At 43.6% G+C, this 23,048-nt stretch overlaps 2 long non-coding RNA genes across 4 annotated transcripts; one reads left to right on the top strand and one right to left on the bottom strand.

Annotated features, from left to right (window-relative positions):
* Nucleotides 1-4,703: 4,703 nt before the first annotated feature.
* On the bottom strand, nt 4,704-11,969 carry LOC134150816 (uncharacterized). Its single transcript, XR_009960729.1, has 3 exons — nt 11,911-11,969; nt 9,351-9,631; nt 4,704-5,929 (listed from the first exon to the last, which is right to left on the bottom strand). It is a non-coding gene; the product is annotated as an uncharacterized LOC134150816 (long non-coding RNA).
* Nucleotides 10,938-22,647, top strand: LOC134150815 (uncharacterized). Of its 3 annotated transcripts, none has more exons than XR_009960727.1 (4): nt 10,938-11,318; nt 12,903-17,549; nt 18,563-18,635; nt 22,403-22,647. It is a non-coding gene; the product is annotated as an uncharacterized LOC134150815 (long non-coding RNA). The 3 variants fall into 3 exon arrangements; XR_009960726.1 differs by lacking the exon at nt 22,403-22,647 and adding an exon at nt 21,242-21,615; XR_009960728.1 differs by lacking the exon at nt 22,403-22,647 and adding an exon at nt 18,843-18,890.
* The last annotated feature ends 401 nt before the right edge of the window (nt 22,648-23,048 follow it).

The raw sequence follows: 23,048 nt of genomic DNA, 5'->3' as shown, positions 1-23,048 counted from the left end.
CTATTAATCCATCAGTTCCTGCCAGTCCTCAGCAATGTAGTTCAGGAAGCTTCGATGATTTATGACAGCAACAAAGATCCTAGTTACCACAGAAGTAAAACTGGGACCTAGGCAGAGTCCAGAAAAGGCTTGCACGGTGCACAAAGACGATACTCTTACTGCTGTGAGCACTGACACAAGGTTGCGTCTTGGAGGCAAAGCAGATGGCTTCAGCTGGGCTCAGGAGAGCTCAGACTGATGCTCCCTTGAAAACAGTCCCCTCCTTACTCAGAGCGGTGGAGCTGATATAACCCACGGCATCAGATGGACCCTTTGCCATGTTTAGGTGACTGCACAGCCAAAAAATACCCTACAAATGGCTTTTCTCCACCTCTTCTTCTTCAAGGAGCCTCTTTTTCCATCTTTCCTGGCTGATGACCTGGCCATGGGACCCGTGTACATCCCACGGGTCGGATTACTGCAGCTGACCGCATTACGGAGCTGCCCAGAACCAGCATCATCAGCTGGTAACGAACGTGGCCGTCCGCTGTCTCCTTGCAGACCAGGCTGCTGCTGTGCTGGCTTTTAGTGACACGGTAGTTCTGCTTTAGTGTCTTGACTGTAATTTCTTAATCAGTTAATGCATCATGATCACTATTCTGTAAGACAAATTTCAGCCTGCAATCCACAGCTGTGCTCTCCGGGGCCCTGCAGATCAGAGAGCTGCGTACTGTGCTGCCTGTGGAGGAAAGCCAGCTATGGAACAGCATTTCTGGCAGCTCTGCCTGCACCCAGAACATGAGCATCTTGAGGACTTAGTGCAAAACCTTCCTGTTTGAGAAAAAAGCTGTCAAACAAAGGGACAAATGAAACCTGGAGTGAATTGAAGTTTTTAAAAAATAAAAGAATAAATTCCTACCCTAAGCAGAGCTTTTTCTCATGAAAGGTTTTGGAAATGCCATTAAATCACTTTGGAACTCTGCTATTTATCTTCCGCAGCAACCTGCTCAGGGAATACGGTGGTGGAAGGACATACAAAGGCCTGAGAGGGACAGTTTCTGCCAGCGTGATCTGTGTGTGTTAAAGTAAACTGATCTGTTACTACCCTCCAAAGACGGAAATTGCACATGCACAGGTGTTAGTGAAGAGGAGGTGGAGGACCTGCTCGAAATACGACTCTTGGCTTTTTGAAGGATTAGATCCCTCGCTTTGCTGGTCCAACTCTAAGGAATGCAAAATGTCAGTGTTGGATCAAACTTAAAGAGCAATAGCTTGAGTTCAGTGCAGTCAGTGGACAAATAAATTGTGTTCACTCTTAATTTCTTAACAGAAGAATATACGTGATCTTTTGTGTGCTGTTCAAAACACATCTATTTTAAGAACTCTTCAAGTTTTTCCTTCATCGTGATATATTCTTCTTGCCTTGTTTTTTTAGAAATAGTATGAGGAGCTGGTTTAGACCCGTCTTTCCCAGTAGGCAACTCAGTCCTTTCTATTTCTTAGGTGCTGACCTTTCCAGTAGGCTGAGACCTAATCATCAGGTATCCCTTCTCCTTGAAAGGAGTAAGATGATACAGAGGCATGTACAGCTTGAGAAGGAGTTGCTTTGTTTTGAAGAAAAATAGTTGGTAGGAACATGAGCAAAGCTGAAAGTATTTTCATCTGTTTTTTTAAATTATGTTTAATGTTTTGTTTTCTACTTTATGAATTATCCAAGGGAATCATTCAAAACAGAGGCTTCCCATTCTGGAAAGGAACAAAAATATCTACAGTGGACTAATATGACTAATCAATTGCTCAAATAAGAAAACTAAAAATGTTTGCAATGACAGTCTGTTTTTTTTTCTAATAAATAAAAAAAAAAAAAAAGATTTCCATTAAACTTTGACAGAAGAGTTCAACTTCTAATTTAGATTTGGAAAAAAAGCCTATGCTAGAAAAAGTATTTTTTAGATTAGTTTTCATTTTGCTAGCTTGGATTTTAGAAATTAATGGTGGTCCTCAAATGAAAGTTACGATATTTAAGTGCAAAATATCCTTCCTAACTTTTAGACTGTTGTGCACCTTTGTTTTATGAAAGGCTGGAGAAGACAACTGACCAAAAAGTTTAGAAACAGTTTAAAAAATATCTTGGTAGTTTGGGGAGAAAACAGCTGAGAAAGGAGCTTCCTCTTGCTCCCTCTTTCTTAGAAGTATTTTTAAAAGATAATAGCTTATAATTATTTATTTTTAGAAGCAGCTAGAAGCCTCAGCTGAGATCCAGAGGCCAGTGTGGCTAAGTACTGTACAAAGACAGTTTATCCCTGACCAAAATAATATATATCCCAGTTTAAAATATGAGGAAAATACAAAACTTAGACTACTTGCTAACATCAGTACTAGCACAAATGGCTAGTGACAGTGTGGGTTTAGTCAGCTGAGCTGATTAAAACCAGTGTGAACATGGTAATTTTCAGCAATAAAAATGAAAAGCATCTCAGGAATGTTTCAAATAGGAGCAAATAATTTGTGGTATCAAGTTTTAAATACCACAGTGGTGTCTAGCAGCACATAGTTAGCAACAGCCTGCTGGCATGCCTGGAGGAAACCTGGACGGGGGGTCATGCAGCTCCTGGGGGGCAGCAGGTGCTCTACAGGGTGGTAAGGGGGACTGGAGTAATCCGTGTGAATCACAGGGTATCCCCCAGCCCTCCGCAGCGCTTATAAATGAAGTCACTCCGGACCGGGGCTGGCACACCCACGTGCTCAGTGAGATGAGCCCTTGTACCCACGGGGCGATGGGTGTTTTGAAGTTACTGCCGGGCCTCTCTCCACATTTGCAGCAGCGCTATCTTTCTGTGTTAGGCTTTAAGCAGTTTGGGTCAGGGAGCGGATTGTCACATGCAGCCTGTAAAATAGCGGGCAAAAAGGAGACCTGACGAGGTCGCTAGGAGGAAGAGCAAAGCCAACAGAGTTGCTTAGGAAAGTATTTAAGCAAAATTTTACACATTCTCTTGTTTCCCAAAGAACAGAAAATATTGCTTTGTCACACAAAGATCGGTCAAATTTTTAATGGGAAATTTTCTTGTGTCCAGGGTGGAACTTCGGAACTTGAAAAACTTGGATTCCAGAATAGCCAAAAACTCTGCTACGAAGTCAGCTGGGATGTTGGAGACTGAAAGTTGCAAGACTATCTACTGTGGATATCAAACCAAACCAGGGCTACGTGGACAAACTTCTTTCATCCTAGGTGAGCATCCGTAAGCCTAAAGCATCTCTACTAGCCAAAGGGAGTCTATCCCATTTAATGAAAAATGTAAAAAAGCAAGCTCCAAATCCTGGATTTTCATTTCAGTGCCGAGGGGAAATGAATCTCAAAAAAAGTAAAATAAAATCTTTTCTGATGGGCTGTTAAGTAAAATAATAATGAAATGCTAGTCCTAGGAAAAAAACTACCAAGTTTTATTTTTCCAGCCAGACATCTTCCTAAGGATTCTTTTCTCAGAAAGCCACTCAGCTTGAACTATAGACTTTGATCTTTTCTTAGGGATGAGTCAGCCCCAACCAGCATCGTACCACCTCAAAGAGTCCTAAAATTTACCACCAAGTCTCTAATACATAGTGCAACCTGCCAGGTTGACAGACCTTGACATGAGGCTGCCGGCAGTTCAGATACTACCCTCTTTGATGTTGGTGTCCTGAAATTTGTCAGGACTTGTTTTATTTTTTCTAACATTCAAACAGGCTCAGATCGACACTTTAAATTAAATTCTTGGTGTTTCCTCTGTAGTTGCAGAGTATTTGCTCCTCAGTTACATAAATCCAAAGCAGTGAAGGAGTGTTTGGTGAGGTTTTCGTTTGGTTTACTGGTCTAACAGATCTTTCAATTGCTGGCTATTTTTTTTTAAAGCAGCAGTGATGTGTGCATACTGAGATAAGTCTCTAGCAAAGGGGGCCCTAATGCTTATCTATTGATTACTGCTATATAAACAACAAAAGAAAAATAACATTATGTCCTGGTTTCTGATAAAACAACACAAGCTATTATAGATGAAGCAATACATTTTCTGTCCAAATACTTATATTGACAATTAATATGCATCTTTTACAGTAGGAAAAAAAATTGTTTTTATTAGTTCCGTGAGATTTACCAGAGGAATAAACTACTGTAGTTTAGAAAGCAGAGGCTTAAATATGTGTATTTCATATTGAACATTTTGTAATTCTGCTTAGGAGATTTTAAGTCTGCTCTATACATGAGTATTATCCAGGAGGAAATAAAATGAACAATTATGGCAATCCCATCAGAATCCTATGAAGTGTATTTCAGCGTAGGACCTTTCCTTTGGGTTTTCAGGCACTCCATGTAATTCTATCACAGGACCATCAATCTGCAAGTGTTCTAGGTAGTTCAAAAAGTCTGTAAGAAAGTTGTTATTTTAAAATATTTAACTAGAAAATCACCTATTATCTGAAACTTTTGTTTTCCAGTGGTTTAGTTTTGTTGTTTCTTCCTGTTTTGTTACGTGGGGAAAGCCAGATTTGCGAGGCAGGTCACTGAATTACGCTTGTGTCCAGCGAGCTCAGAGCCGTGGCAGCCCGAAGGCCAGCGAGGCAGAGGACGGTGCTGTCGCTCATGTTACTTCAGCCCAAGGACTGCATGTTCCCAGAATTACGCAATATCACCCAGCGCGCTGAGCCCCCCCGCCCGCCCCTTCCTGGGCCACAATGGGCACTAATCCCCCCTATCCATTCACAGCCTTTGTCTAGGCATGTGAAACAGGAAACCTTGAAAAAGTAGAAGTGTGGCTGTAATTAGGATTAATCTATTTTTAGCAAGCTGTCTGGTGCCCTATCCATGCTCCAGCTGAGTTGTTGTTTAAATCTATCTGGCTTGAGTCGTTCTGCCTTTGCACCCAGGAATGATATGAAAATTTTCTTTAAAGGAGGAGCTTGCTAGGAGGTTTGTTTTTTAATTTCTGGTGGGTAGTTTTTGGTTTTTTTTACAAAATAACTGTCTTTAATTTCCACATATAATAGGAATCCAGCTGGAAAATCCAGCACTAAAGTAATATAAAGGTTGTCTGCATAGAAAAAAGCTGTACACTTTTTACTATCATTATTATTCATTTTACTGTGTACTTTGGAAGCCTAGTCATGGATTAGGAATGTGTTGTTCCACGAGCAGCACAAACAGCACAAAAGGGGAATCATCTCTTAAAAGCTGTATTGATTAAAACCATGTAGTGATATCACTGTGATTTTTCCTAAATAGTACCAGGAAAAGATGTTGAAGATTTAAACGAACAAATGGATTTAAACAAAGTCAGCAGTGCACCTGGCCATTTACTAGGCCTGTATTTAAATATCTACTGCTCATATAGTTAGCCTTTTTGTATTTCTAAAGGAAACATTAATATTATTAAAGTATGATTAGCCATTAGTGCAACACAACTGGATTGAGCCCTGAGAAGACCCACTCTTGGTTGCCTTGAGTTGGTTTGTTGTACATAGATTTCTCCCCAACAACTGCCCCAGTAATGTTCAGCTTTTGCAAACATTCAAGAAAAGTGTTAGACTGGGCCCTTGCATGCGGCGTACCCCTCTAGAGGAGCCACAGTAGCAGGGCTGGCAGTTGGGTTGGACTCGCGTTTTGGGTACCATGCTCTAGTGGGATGTGAAAAGGTCAGTCGCCCAGAAGGAGGGAATTTGAGGCTTTTTCTCTTTGTCAATGTGGAAGAAGCAGGTCCCATCTATTTGTGCCCTTCCTGTAGCAAGACTGTGACTGTGGGCAGAAGGCCTGTGCCCCACGGGCAGGGGAAGGGAATATACTTGCATCAAGTATATCTGAAGACCGTGGCTCCCCTGCAACAGCTGGGCTCTCCAGTGGGCATGGTTGCTGGGTGGAAAAGCGTACGGAGGAGCTGCACGTGCTGGAGGTCCAATTCCCTGGCATCAAGAAGAGGCTCTCCTTAGGAAAGAAAAGGGCTCCTCAGCATAGCACCTTCCCCCCTTAACCGCCCCTGGAAAAGAACACAGCTCAGGGGAATGTCCTGCCTAACATGTAGGGGCTATTTTCCTCTCTTCTCACCTATCCCCCCTCCACCGTGTATTTTGGTGACTCATGAAGCTTCACAGTGCTGAACACAGAGAATGGCTATTTCTGCGCTTCCACTGCAATCCCTGCTACCTCCAACTGTGCTGTCAGTGCACCTCAGCCATGCAGAGCACCCCCGCGGGCTCTATTCTTAGCAGCTAATAGCTGAAATAATTACTTTTGTCTCAGCACTGTTGGCTCCTTAGATTTGGAATGTAGCAAAACCTCCTGCTCCTGGAGTCTGTCTGCCCCCCTTTCCCTTTCCCACTGAGGGCACAGCTACCTGGGCCCCTGGGGAGCCAACAAGCCAACTTCCTGGCAGCATTTCCTATACTGTGCTGGCTAGAAATGCTGCAAGATAGCAAGGAGAATAAGCAGAGCCGTCATCTGAGGATGCTAAATAACCTTGAACCCAGCTTCAACACAGGGATATAAGCTCTCCTTTGAAGCAGCTTGCATGTTAATGTGGGGCCATCTCTTTGAACAGCTTCTCCAGCTGGGAGTTTCTAAGACTTTATATTCCAGGACTGCAGCTTTTCAAAGTGACGGTCAGGCTTTCACCTGCAGGTTTCCACTTCAGTGCCTACTCTATTGCATGGGCCAACCTGCACAAAGAAGAATACGAGCATTTTATGTAAATCTGACTAATACACATGTATCCTTGACAGCTGTTGGGAATTCACCCACATCTCTAGTTTTACAGTCTCTTGATCTCAACATCAGCTCTTCCATCTACTTTCCATGATCAAGTCACTATAGATGAATCTTGGGGGAGAAAGGGGAAGGGAGGGAGAAAACCCAGCAGCTGCACAATACACACAATAGAGTAATGCAGCATTATCTGAGATCACTTAGTAATTAGTCAGCTGTGCACATCCAGGTAGGTGCACAGAACCAAGCTTAACACTGTTTCAGACTTTTTCATTGTTACTTATGTGCCTGCCTGTTCTTCCTGCTGCTGCCTGGGACTACAGTAAGAAATACAAAATACTGATTGTAACAGCAGCATACGCATGCACTGGGCTAGGAAGGAAGTGTTTCTCAGTGATGGGTTTTGAGCTAATCAAGTCTAGAAATTACTGAAAATGTTACAGAAGCCATTTCTCTGACATTCCTCGATGCAACTTGTTTGGGTAACAATAAACCTCTCAGGAAAAAAAATCTGGACCTAAACATACATTGTGAATAGTAACTTTTCCACTTGAGATTAGGTTATTGTCACTGTGGAGCAAAATTTGATGCATTATATACCATTTGAAATATTCCTTCGTGGACTTTGGTAGCTGTGTAAGTAAATATTCTTATTTTTGGGGTTGCGAGTCTCTAGTTCCCTGGAAATCTCCATGACTTGATGGTGGTTAGTACAGAATTCTGAGATTGCGAAGCATGCGTGCGTATGAATGCACATGTATGTGAAAACAGAAAGAAGACTTCAAAGTTTTACTTCTGCTTTTCTTTTATGAAAGAACCTCTCCTAAATAATTTCCTATTAATTTCCTCTAAAAGCTACACTGTTCCGGCAGCTTCTGTTTCAAATGACAGTTAAATCTCACTAACTGAGTGGGGGCTTTTTGTGCAATAAGGACTATAATTAAGCGAGAGGCACAGTTTGAGTAAAATCTGGGAGCAGGGAACTCCTGAATTTCAATACCAGCTTTAATACTGATTCCATATGCGATCTGGGGCAGATGATTATTTAATTATTTAGTACAAAATTGTATTAATATCGTTTTAAACAAGCACCCATTAAAAACTTGACAATTCCCCTAAGTAGCAATGAACAGCATTACTTCTTTAGTTGCCATCAATGTAGAGAATTGTTTTACTATAGCAAATAATTAAGGAGGATTTTTTTTTAAGAAGGACAATTTGCTCAGTATTTCAACATTCAGATTAATAGAACATTTTAAAAATTAATCACTCTCTGATCCGTGAAGGTTAGAGGAAATAGTCCTGGCAGACAGGTGATTGTGTTATTGTATATGCTGATATTTCTTGCATGGAGCTGGTTGGGAATTCTGTGCTGAAATATATTTCTGATGGAAAATATCTGTTCACTGGGGTTGTGAGCATTTCGTGAGAAAGAAGAAGCTTTGACAAATTTCACATTTTGAAACAGACTTTGGAATAGTTAACATTCCGTGTCAGCATTTTGAAAAATACTATTTTACATTTTAAAACAACCTTCAGTTGGGTTGTAAACTGACGAACATAGTGTTAAGCGTTACTACTAACATTCCCCTGCCCATCTTTGCCTGCTTCTTTGCTTCTTCAGTTTATAACCATCTGCTCCCCAAGGTGATGTGCTGAGATGTCATTTACATGGATATCGAGGGCGAGGGGTTATACAGATTTACAGCTGCACAGACTTGCTGAGTCTTGGGCAGGAATTTGTTTGGCATTGTCGAGGTCTTTGGACTATGTGATCTTAGTCTTTTAGTTAAACAGGAACATGCCCTGATTTTAACAACTGTCATTTCCTGCAGTCAGAAGGAAGGTGTGGCCGATGGCATTTAAACTGGAACCTGAGCCAAAAGCTCCCCAGCGGGAAGGTGTTAGTTCTGTGCAGTGCCTCTAGGGTTTTATTCTTCCTAAAAGGAATAGACCAAGGATCCTCCTTTGTGGATGGCCAAGGTTATTTTATCACTCACAACACCAATAACGTTTTAGACAACATTCATGAGTGTTAAAAGACATTCGTAACTTCAGACTTTGCGCGTCATTACTGTTAAGGTGGGAGCTGCCAATGAGACCTGAAGATGCAACTTTATGTCCTGTTTAGCATATAAGTATTGGTGATATTATTATTGCCAATACTTATTATTGAAGTTCATCTTTTATCTTGAAGCACTACATTACACGCTTACGTCCAGAGCCTTGCTGGGTATTATAGGTCCATTTGCCTGGCTTTTGTCTTGTCTGGCTTTTGTCTTGTCTATACAGCACTGGCACATTACTAGTATATTGTAAATCAGTAGCACACCGATGGGAAAAACGACGAATGTGGAAAAGCCCGTGTGACCCTGAATGTTAATGGAGCTTGTGAGGTAACTCAGGGGTAAGCAAAAGCAACCCAGCTTGCGTAATAGCACATAAAACACTGGCCTACTTTAGAGACTATCATCTCTGACTCATTTTAGTAGCCGTAGCACTCTCAAAATTTTACCTTCATTAATTCAAGTACTTAATGCTTGTGGCTTTGGCCACAAAGCACATATGTAAGGGTTTAATTCCCGTGGGTTTGACTGCATAAGAAACCATGTCTTGTGGCATTCAGTTGATCCAGCACTATTACCTTTGGTTGCGTGGAGGTTCGATCTTCCCCTGCCTCAGACGCAGCAAACCTGCAGTTCTTGTACTGATGTCTGCTCAGTTGCAGTGGTCATCCTCTTCACATGATCAGCCGACCCTGCTCTCCCAGATGCATGGCTCGTGTGGGTTTTTTTTGTTCTTTTTTGAAGAATCTTATCTGAGAAATTGAGAGCTTGCAATTCTTCTCATTTGTGTCTGTGTGTAACAGGTGTCATTTTCAGTGTAGTACAGACAAATCCCAAAATAGCTCAGGCTCTTCAGACGCTGTGAAGAGAAAAGATAGTGGTTAATTCAGCTTTGGTTGTAGTGAAAAACTCGCTCATAGCTAGCACTGAAGTCCAGAATTAAAATGGCAGATATATCTGGTAATGGTGAGATCTCCGGATTCTTTATTTTTCAAATGGACTGCTTCTCACTCTCTCTTCTCTCGTATATGCAGACTGACGCATGAACTCCCTCATACAGTGCTGGCTTTCCATTAGCTTCTCTGTGATTCCCAGATGCTGTATCTACCACCGATCCTCCTCCACGTTTTCCGGTTTTGAGGATACAAGACTGGAGAGCACTGTTTCGTTTGCCTAGTGCTGAAGTTGATTGCATGTGCTAGAGTTAATGCAAAGGATCGTCTTGCGGGGATAGAGGCAAGGAGAAAACGTTTCTCTGCAACATTTCTCTTGCCTGATTATGCCCTGCCGTGCTGAAATACGTAGCTGTTTTGTGCACTGTCTTGGACAGAGATTATTGGATTCTGGTGACTCCAGGAATGCAGTTATTAAGCCCTCCTGCCTACACAGAGTATTCTGAATGTGTGTATGTGAACCACTTACTACGACTGCTCAGATCAGGAAGAGCCTATAGCTTTCTAGCACTTCCTGTCACTTATCTGACACAGTGTGTCTGCCCAGTGGCCGGACCACATACAGCTCAGTGTCCTGAGGCCAACATCGCCGGGTCATCTGGATCCAGCAGTAGTTTCACGCTTTCATGTCCAGAAGACCGGAGCTTGTTCGGGTGAGCAGTTCCTTTGAAGTTGCGTTGTGCTTCATGGTAACTGCAGGCTGAGCAGCATGCGGGCCTAAAAACATTTTATTTTCCAAGACCGAACAGTAGTTCCTGTCATCGAAACAGTTAATCAAAAAGCACTAACTGGAGAGAGAGTGTGTGTGTGTGCATGTGCGTGTGTGTGTGCATGTTTGTTTTTTAGAGCCAAGAAGATTGCTTTGGTTTTTTTAAAAACAGAAACCACCACAAAGTTGGCTGCGGTTTCAGCTGTGCTTGTTCGAGATTTGTACTGCTGACTACCAATCCTAAAAGAGTTAACCTAGTAGCATGACTCAGAAGCAGAGAAGGAGATGCGACGCCGACAGGCTTGGAAGGAAGCACAGAAACGGAGGTGAGGAACATAATAACGACCAGAAAAAAAGAAGAAGGTGCAGCGTGCGGGAGCGACTTTTCCCGCGGCGTGCCTGGCCCTGGCACTGCTGGCACGGGCTCCCTGGAAAGCTGCAGTTCCGCCGGTATAACACAGGGAGCAGGCTGGAGAATTTAGAGCTGCGTCACAGAGCTCAGAGAGAGAGCGAGAGAGCAAGCTCCGTCGATAGGTCTACTAGCAACAGCCCTGCTGCAGCAAGAGGGGAGAGAGGCAGCGCGAGACAGGGCTCGAGGGGAAGAAGTGACGCCGACCCCGGGGACCGGGCTGCCGTCGCCGTCCGGAGTCGCTTGCAGAATCCTGCCCGGGCTCCGCCGACGGAGGAAGCTTCGCCCGTTGACGATGCTGGGGATAGGGCGCGCTTAATCCCGCGGGGAGGGAGAGTGGGCAGACGCCGAAAGGGTTAACGGAAGGGAAATTTCTGGAACCTTCTGTTCTGTGGCGCTCCGCAGCAAGCGGAGGGCTGAGCACTGCGCAGATGGTGCACGGACGGAGCTCTTCGGTCCGGTTCGTCTCTCCCACGTACGTACCCTTTGATCAGGATGGGGCTCGGACTGCGTTTACGGTTTTTAATTATTTGCAGGGCGTCCCCTTCCCCCATCGTCCCTAAGTTCGGATCCCGAAGTGCCTTTATTATTATTTGGCTGGGCAGGATTGCTCTGTTCTGCGTCAGAGCTGCTTTCTCAATGGAGCGATGGCACAGGTTGCACTAATGCCACTCTTGCCGGCATTGCTGTAATGCAGAGGAGGGTAGCAGTCGTGGGGGAGAGATGACAACTTTGCAAAGACTGCTGTTTTCGTGTTTTGTTTGGGGTTTTTATTCCCTCCCGGCTCCCTGAAGGCTAGCATGCCGGCAGGGGCTCCGGCGGAGGGGTTAACAGAGCTCTGCGTTTCGGAGCTCGGCGGTCTGTCACTGCGTAGTTCAGAAAGTGCAAAACGGTGACGCAGTGATCATTGCAGGGCACGCCGGCCCGCTCCCACCAGCGCCGGGCACAGGTACGCCGCTCCTTCCAGACGCTTCCAGCGCGGCCGAAAGGGGTTAAGGATGAGTCGAGCCGGGAAGCCAGCATTTAGGGATTAAATGTCATCATTTTGGCGTTGGAAAGTTGTTTACCTTGCTCTCGCCGTGTCTCCATGCTGGCAGCCTTCCAGCTCCCATGTGATAGTCTTCCCTGTACTGCTGCATCATTAACTAAGTGGCCGAGCTCGCTCCCGATTGGCCGGGGAGGGCTCTCGCCCTCAGCGCGCCGCGCCATTGGCGGAGAAGGCGCTGGCAGGTGAAAAGCCCTCCCGGATTGGCCGCGGACCGGGTGTCAAACCGGAGCGTCGATCCGGCCGGCTCTGAGGCGCGCCGCCGGCTCTGAGGAGCGCCGCCGGCCGGGCCGGCCCCGGCACGCCGCCCTCGCTCCGCGGGGCTCCGCGGGGCTCCGCGGGACCCTCCGGGCGAATGAGGGAAAAGGGGCGGGGGGGGGAGGAAAGAAAAAAAATGAAAATAAAAACCGCAGCAGAACGAACTCTGTGCGCGCGGCGCCCACGGGACCGCGCGAGCGCCCGACGCCGCGCTCCACGTTTGCGCCCTGTCAGGGACGGGCAGGTTTCGTTTCGCCGCGCAGTTGTCGCAATGACGTGTCAGAGCTGCTAACCACCGTGCACGGGAAAGTACTAGGGTTTGGGGCTTTCTTGCTTGCTTTCTTCCTTATAAGGGAATTAAGTGTTACCTTCGGGCTTTGGTAGAGCGTCAGTAAACAGGGTAGCAGCACTGTGAACTGCTTGGGGCAGGGACCGCGTCTGGAAATTACGTCGCGGGAATAACTGAAGACGTGAAAAAGACTCTGGGCTAAAGTCTGCTTTCATTTATGTAAGCATGAATTTGCCACAGTCTCAGTAACATCGGGGAGAGCCGAATACAGCCCTGTAAAAGTGTAGAAGAAAATAACAGCATCAGAAAACAGGAATAAAAAGAGGATTGGGAAGAGACTAGGTAAAGATGAACGGGAGACGGAGGACGGGCAGCATATCCAGAGAGAGGATGAGGAGATGAAGATAAGGAACATTTTACTCTCTTAATCATTTACTATACTATTTTTTCCACCTCTCTTCTTAAAGTGGCCGACAGTGAAGATGGCAGCTCTGCCTGGAAGTTCTGACGACACAGCCAGATTTGAGCTTGGTCCTCCTGGCCGAGGAAGTCATCTGATTGTGCGGTGGAGCGGTAACTTTGCTTTCTCATACGGCAGGGAACATTATTCCTTAGCCTTTCGTCATATCAAGCTTTAAAAAGTTTAGGGATGTGGTAGCATAAGCGTTTATATTACTCACTCACCGACATCTCAAGAGTCAGGCGTGGTGGTTTAGCAGTAACGGCTGGGTTGAGAACCAGCTCCAACGTACCACGTTCTCTGTTTCCGTCTCCTTGCAGTAGCCTGTCCCCCGAACGGCAGTCTGAGAGAGAGAGAGAGAGGCTGCATTTACACACGTACACCCACCGTGACCGAATTTTGTTTCTGTTAGGTTGTAAAGGCCGTGCGCCCTGCAGTTTTATCCCCGACGCCATTTCTTTGCGCAGTAGCACAGAGGGGAGGAAGCCATTTCCAAAGGCAGTGCCGTGGCAGGAAAAGGGAGGGAAGAAGACAAGACCGTAGGTGCCACTCCCCACTTTTTTTCCCTCCTTCCCTTCTGTTTCTTGCCCCCCTCCTTTTCTGCCACACGCCATAGGGAATTTCAGACTCTCACTGCAGTCGTCACAGCCCCTCCTGACTCACTGAGCCTTCGCTGGCTGTAGCTGGCTCCCTTGGAGCATCCTTGCCTCCTGCAGCGCCAGTTCCGCAGAGCAGGGGAACAACAGGAATAGCAGCAACAACGGTGGTCCCTGCAGCAAGACAGACAGGCGTAAATACACACATATGTAAGAACAGCACATACACAGCAGCTCCCGTACGAGGCAGCAGTGGAGGTAATTCTGTACGGCTAGCAGCTCGACTAAGAAATGACGTTCTGTTGCTTGGAAGATGGGTGGGTTAAGTCTATTTTATTGAGCACTGTCTAAACGGATGACCCTCGCGTTTTTCCCCATCACATGTTGTGGGGCAGTGGGCCCTGCTAAACTTGCAGTGGTAGCGCTTCTTAAAGGTATTCCTTAGTCCTTTGGAAGGAGCTGCATCTGGCAGCCCATATACTTACTATGGCATATGCATCCTTTCTGATTTCAGCATACGGATGCATTTGTTTTTATTCCTTTTGCTATTATTTTTTTTTTTTTGCCACAGAGATGGTTTAATTGCAACTGAGTGCAGAGAGGGAAAGGATAGTGAGAGATAAAATGATTATTTTAGTGTTAAACTTCAGCTATAAATTGGATTGCACATGAATTGGTTCATGTTACTGTTGGTAACTGATGGTTACTGTTACCAGATAAATCTATGGAACTTTGCAAGATTATGTGAAACAAGGCTAAGCAAGGGCCATGGTATATTTCTATAAGTCAGCAGTGATTCTGGGCATGAGTGGTATCGTTACTGTATGTTAGTGATACGGGTAACTGTTTCAAAATGGTTGTCAGAGTTTTGCCTCAAAAGGACTTGGAAAAGCTGTGATTTCTTACTCCCTCTGACTCTCCGTGTGTGACACTGTACAAGCTGAATCATTTCTCTGTATTTTGGTTTTCTTCCTTTGTAAAGCGGGGTTTAGTATACCTCTCAGCCTTAGTGCGGCATTATGACGCAGTATTCGTTAATGCGTTGGGTCTGCTGGCAAAATACATGCAATTTTCTTGGGAGTTTCACTGTTCAAGGACCGCAGAATTTGATAAAGGAAGTTAAGGATTGCAAATGCTCATACCATAAATTCAACAGCATTACCGTATTATTCTTCCTTGATAGTAAGGAAGGCTTTTGGAATGACGAGACAACCATGGTATCTTGCTGCACTTGTTTTGCCGATGGTCGTGTTACATCTGTGACGCAGTCCGATTTTGCTGTTGGTTGTTGTCTCTGCTCCACGGAGTTGAGCTGATGAGGGCACAAACTAGAAGATGGCTATAAACATTAATTTAACGTTGATGGTAAAGTTCGCAACCATACCCAAAGTGGCAGGGATATCGGCATCCACCTATTTCGCCACCCACAAACAGCGAAGGAATCAAACGAACACGACAGCACCCCTAGCCATTTTGTTGCTCGCAGAGTAGATTCTAAGCCTGCAGCGCTGCTGCTGCTGCTGCTGCTGTTAATTTCCATGTCATACAAATACAGCATCGGGCTCTGTGTCAGGAGCTTTGCTGATGCTGTGAGAAGCTTACGGTCTACAAGCAAATGTTTTTCTTTCTTATTTGGGAAAATCCTTTAATATGTCCAAACACCAAGTATTTTACCCTCACTCTTCATACAGATCACTTCCAGAACTATCCAGAAATTGCTGCCTTGTATTTTTTCTAAAACTTGTTCACGGTATTTTCTTACGGTTTAATATGGGTGTGGCTGGGGGGGTTGTTGAGATTTAAGTCGTGTTGATTAAGTATCTGTATTGCTGACGCTAATGGACAGAGACATATGCAAAATATATCCAAGTTGCCCATATCCTGTATGTATCATGCCAAATATATTCAAGTTGCCCCCATATGTCTATACATAGATACATATATTCCCAAGCCTTGATTACAAACGTGCCCTTGTTATGGGACAAGGAAGGAGTACTCCATTCCGTTCTCATCCGCCCAGAAGTTTTGTTGCAAATAAGGCAGTAGAAATGACTAACTCACGTTTCAACAGCATTTAGAGATGCCAGTATTATGTAACGTTATCATGGCATAGCTCTGAGAGTGGTACCCATAGCTGCCTGCTGCATTGCCTGCAGCAAGGTCATTCCCCCGACTGTCAGCGACCAGTCGGTTCTGGATCTCTCAATCTACATTTCTTACAATGGTGACAGTGCTCGAGCCCTGAGCCTGGACATAAAGCTTGAAAATTAATGCTGTTACAGCAGTGGGCCATTGAGCCTCAAAGCATAGATCAAAAAGTCCTGCATCTCTGAAATGTTTTAAAATCCAAGTTTCTTGAGCTAACTGCAAAAGCAAGCTTAGAAAACCTTTCCCTCACCCATTTTTCCTCTGGACATATTTTTAGGACTAGGCATCAAGTTACTCTGTGTTCTGGCAAAAAAAAAAAAAAAAAGAAAAAAAAAAGAAAAGAAAAAAGAAAAAAAAAAAGAAAAGTGCCCCTGCATATATTTGCATTTCTGTCCCTGTTGTCTTTATCAGGTGGACTCTGCAGGCTGCTCTAAGTGCTTTCACCAGTGTCTGTCAAGCTAGTGCTGTCTCTCATGCGCTTTTAATTCCAGGTACCTCAGCTCAATAGCAGTTATGTCTCCTGCCAAATTTCCACATTCTTCTCAGGTGTTTGCACTTGTAAACTGTTATGTTCATTTGATTCAGGGCAGCACCAACCATGGACATGTTAAGGTTGGGTCTAGTTTTCTCAGCTTCACAGGCAACACTAAATAGTTAATGCCTCAAGGGTCTCAAACAAAATAACTTCTTTCAAGCCCACTTCACAGTAGCAAAGTTCAATTTAGGGGCACATTCTCTGATTCTATTTAAATGGAGAGGAACTTGGGGTCCAGAAGAGCCAAGCATGGACCCAAATGGATTTTTCTTGCTTACAGTTTTGTTACCTTCCACTACCCTCCAATTTTCTTGCCCTGGGCAGCTTCCTACACTGACCATGCTTAAAGTCAGCCTTGGCCTTCATTATCGTTATTCTCCAGTTTTCAAAGGAAAAGAACCTGGCTGCTAATCCTGAGGCCAGTGACGACTCTCCTCCTACAGGGAGGCATATGTGATAGCTTGTCTGCTAAAAACTGAGCCAACACAGTGTGATTCAGACCTTAAGCTTTCCAAGGAAGAGAGCTATTTCTGAGTTAAGCACATCAGCTCCCCACACACGCACTCTTTTACGCAGTGCGAATGGTGCACAGTATCTGTCCATCAGCAGACTCTAGTTTTGTATTTGAATATACAACTAAAATGCTTCTTAACATTGACAATAGGTCCCAAATACACAGTTTCAGTAGTGGAAAAGACAATGAGAATCCTGGGAGCAGATACTAAAAAAACAGCTCAGACACCAGTGTTTCTCCAGGGAGGCAACTAGGGATGTCGTCAGTGCTTTCCTCTATTCTCTTTTGCCAGGTCCTTCTACTGTGTAAGATATGGCAGAGCACTGAAGGTATGTTTTCAACTGTCCTGTTTTAAAGTCGGACTATATTTCACTGAACACCTAGCAGTATCTGTTTCCTTATACTTTTTATTATCAGAGGATGTTCTATTGTCTCTTTAATGACACAAAGAAAAATGTGACTTTCCTAGACATTACCAAAAGTAGCTGGAACAATAGTGGTGACAGAGAACATGATATTCCTGAAATGACTACAGAAATCTCAACAATAACAACTGTGTTGCTGCTTTCAAGACCTGCAATCAATACATTATATTGCAAGGTGATGCTTACATACATAAGTTAGGAACTGAAAACCACTTTTCTAGTTTCAGCTTTGGTGAACTGTTTAGTTTAGTTACTTTTGTAATGTGCTACTTAAACACAGTAGCATGTGATGCCTGTGATGCATGTGATTGAATCACTCTTTGTGTCACCTGAAATCCTTTTTCAAGAGTTCCTATGCCCTCCAAACAGGCTGTTTTTGGCGAAGAAGTCTCATGAAACTGAAGGTAGAAGATTGTATGACTCTAGGCAAGTCAAGGTAATTTCAGATCAGTTCACAAGAAGCATAAGATTAGAAACTGTAGCTCTAATATCTAGCACACCTAGAATGCTCACCATGCTAAAATCACTCCCTTGAGTTCAGAATAGCTTTGGGGCAAGCCATTTGGAAGAGTCCTAGGTGTCAGTTACTTAACAGACTGAAATAAAGGGCTGAGATTAAAAAAAAAAACAACCAAACAAAAAACCCACGTTTTGGTAGTGAATCCGCTTTATTTTAGTGGTATTGCACTGATGAATCATCTCCAAGTTTCTCCAAGAGATCTGTAAATTAAAAATTAAAGGCTTCCTGTACTTCATTACATCCAAGCATCACAGCAAACGTGGATGACAGTATGGCAGAATCATAAAATGGGGGCTGCTTCGGCCCATCACATCACCTGATACGTCGCCCTTTGTTAAACATAAGCAAGCAAGCAAGCAGAAAAACTGAACTGTTCCTTTTTTCCTCTAAACTCTTGCACAATCAGACTACTTAAAAAAAAAAAAAAAAAAAAGGATTAGAACAATAGGCAGCTTGCTGATAGTTCCATAAAAGCAAGCAAATGCTATAACAGATCACCTTTAACAGGACTTGAATTTAATGACTCGACCCTTAGGCAGGCCTGACTATCCCACTGGTAAAATAGACCGAATGGGACAAAAGGTGCTACAAGCTTCTACCCACAAGCCATAATACAGTGTTCCTACTTTTTTTTTTTTTTTTTTTTTTTTTTTTTTTGCAGGGGCGGTGGAGTTGCAGAGAGAGGGAGTTCCAAAGTGCCTGTTTTTTAACCTCGCTATTTATATTTCAGTTATAAGGCTGCAATAATAGGACTAAAGGAACAGACTACATTCACTCAGGACAGTGGTCTGCAGTTTTTGTTCAGGCCTTAATCAAAGGGGGGGAAAAAACTCAGAAAACCTCTATTATGCTTTAAATTCAAGAGGGAAGTGCACATTTTTGCTGCCGATATTTTCAATAGTGTCTCTAGAGCCATCTTCTATTCACAGGCCTCAACTCCAAGGAATGATGCTGCATCTACCCTGCCTTTCACTCAGCTTCTGCTAGAAAAGGCCTTACAAGGTAATAATTGACTCAGATCGCAAGTTAGGGCATATTTGTCTGCACCTGACCTATGCAACACCACACAGTAACAGAACTGCACAACAAACAGATGCAGTTACATGCTCCACCAGGCTGAAGGAGGTTTTCTTTTTTTTTTTTTTCCCCCCTTTTTTTTTGGGGGGGGGGGGCACTTTAGAAGTTCACTCATTTCAGTTCCCCTCACAGGTCACCACATGTTCTGTCACACCCCTCTGTCCTGCACCTGGCCCTGGATTTGACTCACTCCTTGACTGTGGGGATGATGCATCAAGCCTCTCTGCCTCACATTTTCTGCATATCAAAGGGAATAATTACCTCCAGGAACGAAACTCATGGTGCATCAAACCCTGGTCTGCCCTGGAGGAGAAATGGAAGAATTTACGATGTACACAAGATCATACAGAGGTCTGTTTTGTTTACTGTGGAAGCCCAAGAAGTGCCTTAATATATAAGGTGCAGGTTGTGAGAAGTAAGAGGTCCCTTCCAACCTTACCGATTCTATGAACTAGGTCTGTGACATCTAGGCTTGCCTTGCTTCAGCAGGCTATGGAAGAAGTTCCTTTACAGGGGGAAGTCATGGGTTTCCTTTGGCTTGTATAGAAGATGTAAAGCAGTATGAAGTTCGTAAAATGATTTGAGACAGTACTCTGGTAGACGCTAAGTACAGAACAGAACTGCTACTAATATGCGTTTGAAAAGTAGGAAAGAATCAGAATGGAAATTTTGGACCCTCTCGTACTATTGCTTGAAAACTGGAACATTTCGATGAAGCCAGCTACAGCTGATAGTATTTGCGTGTCTCTGCACATGTGTGTGCACATCCCCTATGCACACACATTCAGCACACGCTTGGGGAAAAACATTGTTTTATGCCTTTTTTTTTTTTTTTTTGCATGTGTGTATGTTAGCAGTTGAGCACTGGTTATCACAGCATCATGAACTGCTCTGCTTCTTTCTTACCTTCTGTTAATCTCCCCTTCTCATGGCATGCTGCCTGCCCAAGCATGCAACTAGGTTTAAAATGAACAGCACACGCTGTCAGGGATGTATCCTTCATGAAAGGTGTACCTGCGCTTTGCCAGCAAGGGCCGACACCTTCTGGCTGCTTGGAGCGAAGGGGGAGTTTGTTAAAGCATAGGACAACGTTCAGGTAGCCTTGAGAAGGGAGAAGCAGCATCTGGATTATGCTGAAATGAAATCTGATTTTAACAAACAGTAGAGCGTAAGTTCCCAGTGAAGTAATGCAAGCGTCAAACTACAAACAAATCAGCCACTGGTCTTCGACTGCTTAGGGGAGGGGAGGACACGCATAGGTGTTCAGAGCCAGATTGTCAGAGACGCTCAGAGAGCGCCTCAAAGAACTATGCCAGCAAGACAGACACTGGGGAGGAAACCTGCTTTCCACTTGTCTTTCACCCTGTTGCCCCAGTTAATGGATTTAGAAGCTACAGTAAATATATAGCCATAGTAATCTAGTACAGTTCCCTCCCCCCTCTTTTGGGAAGGAACTGCTCTTCCTCCAAATTTCCCTCTGCAGTTTAAGGGGGTGTATTAGAAGGTGTAGGCACTAAAGCAGATCCTTAAATCTGGTTACAAAACTAATGGGCAGAGTTGCCAAAAGTCCACAGTATCAATAAGCAAAATTCCAACTCTACCTCTGCCTAACTTTAATCCATTTCACACTAGCTTCTGCATCAGCACTGATTAAACACAGTAGCCACATATTATGCTTCTGAGTGGTATAAAGTCCTCCATAGACCTCAGGATGTCCCATCTATTCCCACTGTACTGAGACACATATATTGTGGGTTAACTACATGGATGTGCTGCACCACAGTACTGCTCAGACCTGTTCCATTCTCATAAACATCAGCCAGTTACTTTCAGATTCTCCTACCACCTAGACAACCTCTACTGGAACCATTTACAGTGTTGCACATGCTCTTTTTTTAGGTTTCATTTTAGCTCACAAGTCAAAGTGGTTTTCGCGTAATTTGTTTTCATTAAAAAGCCATTTTGTGCTTACAGGCCATCAAATAATTGTCTCACACAAGTCTACATTTCCTTACCGATTAAGAGCATGTTATTTATAAGCAGCGGGATACAGCTGACAAAGAAAGTTCCATTATTAGTGTCATACTTCCTTTGCCTGTCACAAAAAGCATCTGACTTCTGTTTGTCTACCTGTCCTTGATGACCCTGACATCAGCAAGTGAGGAAAATACAGAAAAGCTAAAACTTCACGTTACATAGAACGAGAACCATAGAGTGGCTTCATCTGCAATGACATAGAAGATTCTTACTGTACAAAGCAACCTTATTATATACATCGGTTGCATAATCTGCACCACAAAAAGAGTTGGACATTTTCAATGCTTGCTGGTAAAAGCTTCCATACCTGCCACCTGGGTACCAAAGGAAATTACAGCCATTGTCCAAATGGTAGCTTTCATCATCACCTATCTCATTTCTCCATCAGCCTAAACTATTCACATGACATCAGGAAATGTGTGTCACCAAAGTAACTACCCCAAAGTTCACTGTCTCACTTTCTAATGAAATTAAATAAATTAATTTTTCTCTAGGTACGGTGGAGATGAAGAATTTTCTCTCTCAGCCTGCAGCTTTGCACAAGATGTGTCTTCCTCTGGAAGCTGGTTTCACATGGTGGCTTAGATTTTCCCACTTTGTATCTAGCACCATTTGAAATCAGTGTTCTAGGAGCAAGAATTACAGCGTGGGAAGAGATCAAGCAGCTGCCAACTTCACCGATGGCCTCCGCTCCTTAAAATAGCGCTTTCTCCAACGGTTAATTTTTGGCCTACCATCGGCTTTGTAACATCATCTGATCTCTAGACACTATACAATCACTGTAAACACTCTCTCAAGCTAGGGCCAAAACAGGAAAAGCTTCCTTCAAATGTACTTCTACTTAATAAACAATGGATATTGAGTTAAAGTTGTCCAGAGTAAAGTGAAGTGATCCGAAAGTTGCATGAAAATCAACATAGCCCTTATCATATCTTGACAGGCAAGATTTACCCAGAGTATATTTCCCTTATTCTACAGTCAGTAGGACCCTAACATTTAACTTACTAAGTTAATCGAATGTATTTCTACTCTTTGCCTCTGGATCTTACTGTCACAGAATTATCATTCCGTAGCTTCCACAGACTCGTTCTGCAAACGCAGCAATTCTCCAACAATCATCAGGTAACAAACACAAGCACCTTCAGTAAGCATGATGAAGTCACACTGATGCACGGGAAATCACTACTATTTTAAGTGTTTATTGCTGGTAACTTCTAGTAATGGTCCAGTAAACTTCTACTCTTGCATACAAACCACTAAATGAAGTTAAACTATTTTTGCCTGACTTCACTCTTGTCAAACTTGTTATATACACAGAAAGGATGATCGCTGTGTGGATGAAGCATTTGATCAGACCACTGGAAAGGATAGTCTTCTTTAAAGAATGCGTAGCTGTCATCTACAAGAGGATTCTTCTCTGAGCCAGAAAAATGTCTCTTACACAGGCTGACCGATTTCTCTTGGTGTTCAGAGTCTTAGTTTTTGTCTAGCACCATTTGAAATCGGTTATGATGTAGGGGGAAAAGCAACAGTAATGGAAAACTTCATTCCCCCCACTCCCTAAGGTCCTTATCTATAAACACCAAAGCATGCTCTTGCTTCACAAACACGTATGGTATGCTTTTCTGTTCTCTGACCTGAAGTTACACCTACAGGCCGAACATCCTGCATAAAAGGAGGACAGTCAGCATCAAGTTCAACTAGGATGGATGCTTAAAGTGAATCCGAAGCATCTGTTCAAACACGTAACTAAGATTCTTCAACTCAAGCAAGCCAGGGCACATGCGTGAACACAGCCACTCCTCTTTCTGACTAACTATATTCCATGTGCTATTTGTTTGCCTTTAACCTGTTATTTACTCAGATTTTTTTCCTTTAAATAAAATTGTGTGCTACTTGGTATTGGACTCTGTCTCAAGTAGACAGATAACATGTTTCCCTGCTGGACAGTATCTAATGGCTGCAAGTATCTTCATTTCAGTCCCCAGCTCTATTTTCACCATCCTGTATTAACCACACTCAAGAGTGAGCATTACATAGATTTTAGGTGCATCACTGAGAAGTCCACCAAACACTGAGGTGTCATACTATTTAATTTAAAAGTAATGTAACATTTATTAAGTAAAACAGGAATGAATGCATTTGTTCTAAACACTGCTGTTCAAGACTGTTACCTACATTCCATTACTTCCACTGTGAGAACACAGTTTTATCAGTAGATGGCAACAATACAGCATTTTTATTATATCCAGCCTTTTTATTAACACAAAGTACATGCATTTGTTGTGCAACATGAGTCAG

The sequence above is a fragment of the Rhea pennata genome, chromosome 25, assembly GCF_028389875.1.
Source record: "Rhea pennata isolate bPtePen1 chromosome 25, bPtePen1.pri, whole genome shotgun sequence".
In the NCBI taxonomy this organism is placed as follows: domain Eukaryota; kingdom Metazoa; phylum Chordata; class Aves; order Rheiformes; family Rheidae; genus Rhea; species Rhea pennata.
Note: the sequence above shows the minus strand (reverse complement) of the source record. Positions and strands in the feature narration are given on the sequence as shown.